The sequence below is a fragment of the Octodon degus genome, unplaced genomic scaffold, assembly GCF_000260255.1.
Source record: "Octodon degus isolate 3935 unplaced genomic scaffold, OctDeg1.0 scaffold00134, whole genome shotgun sequence".
NCBI classification, from domain to species: domain Eukaryota; kingdom Metazoa; phylum Chordata; class Mammalia; order Rodentia; family Octodontidae; genus Octodon; species Octodon degus.
In genome coordinates, this window is record NW_004524710.1 from 3353249 (window position 1) to 3355005 (window position 1757).

Consider the following 1757-nt stretch of genomic DNA (forward strand, 5'->3'; position numbering starts at 1 on the left):
CACTGCTCACAGCGGATCCACACCGCTAGCCTCCTTTCATTTCCTTGTTTCAGCCCGTCTAGGGATGGAATCTTGGCCTCTCCGCTGAGCTACACCCAGGTCTTTTTATTAGTTGTTGATACAAAGTCTAGATGAATCCCTAAATTGCCCAGGCTGGGTTTGAATTTGCGGTCCTCCCGCCTCATCCTCCCGGCGTGCTGAGATTTGCAGGCGTGCTCTACCGCGCCGGACTCAAACAGGAAAGCTTTCACCGGTCCGTTTCCTGATGGACCAAGGCTTCCTTGCTCAGTGCCCACCTACACCACGGTGCAGGCGACTGACAGCCACCCCAACGGCCCCATTTTTCAAGGTTTTTTTCCTTCTCCGCCTCCCCTTACCCCCTACACCTCCTCCTCCTGGCCTCGACCTCAGGGCAATCCTCCTGCCTCAGCGCAGGATTACAGAAGTGCACCACCTCTGGAGCTGGAAGGATTTCCCTGGTTCCTGCAGGAGAGAAAGTCTGCCTGCTTTCCAGGCCGCCCTCAGGTTCCGCCTGGACTGCCCCAAGTTCCCCGGGAGGCTCCAGCGGAGCCCAGAGCGAAGCGGGCGTCCAGTGAGGAGGTGCGGGGTGCAGGGACTGCGCCGCGGGTCCCCTCCTCAGGATCATGCCAGGGCCCGGGGTCCCCGCAGCCCCGCTGCCACCTTGGCCCGGACCTTGCCCTCCCCGACCGCACCCGTCTCCCACGCACGGGGCCTCGGCTTGCCCTCTAACTGGGCTGGCGCCAGACTCGGCTTCACTTTGTCAACGCGTGGAAAAGCGTTTTCCCAGTGCACAATGCTGCCCTCCAGCGGCTAAAACTCGAAACAACAACCTTGGAAAGCGTGCTTCCCTCTCTCCCTGCCCTCCTCACCTCCCATCTAAGGCTTGTGCTGAGCATATCCCAATCCATTAAATAACTTTTCCTTCTTTTTGAAAGACTATTGTTTTGGTTCTTGGAATCGAACTCGCGACCTCGCTCTTGCCAGGCAGACACTGTGCCGTTGAGCTACATCCCAAGCCCTCGAGACAGAATCTTGCTAAGTTGACAAACTGCCCAGGTTGGGCCTGCACTTGTGATCCTCCTGCCTCAGCCTCCTGAATGCTGGGATGACAAAGCCAGTGTGTACTGCACAGAGAAAGACCCCGTCTCAAAAAAAAAAGTTAAAAATTACAAATGGGCCAAGGAGATGGCTCAGTAGAATAAGTGCTCGCCTGGCAAGCACGAGGGCCTGAGTTCAATCCCCGGTTCCGCAAAAAAAAAAAGAAGGAAGGAAGGAAGGAAGGAAGGAAGGAAGGAAGGAAGGAAGAAAGAAAGAAAGAAAGAAAGAAATAAATTACAAACAGAAGTATATTGTAGCGGGTATGCTGCAACAATATCTTTAACTTGCTTTACTTTTAGAAACAAAGGGAGTACAATATATGCCAAAAGAATAAAGCAGCTCTATTGTTCTCGCTGGGCTCAGATCCTTCCCTGCCTCCCTCCCACCCCTCCCTGATAAAACACTTATTCACTTGTAGCGATACTTGCATCCCAAGTTCGAGGCCTCTTCCTGCCACTCCTGTGCCTTGTTTTCTCTGCAGCAAACACCCTGGTTCTCTTGTGCACCATACTTCACCGGGGCCCTCACTGGCTTTTGTTCCTCTTTATTTTTTTATTATTTTATTTTACTTGTATTTGTTTTTCTCAGCACTGAAGATTGAACTTAGAACCTTTGCACTGAACTACATTCTTTTTTTT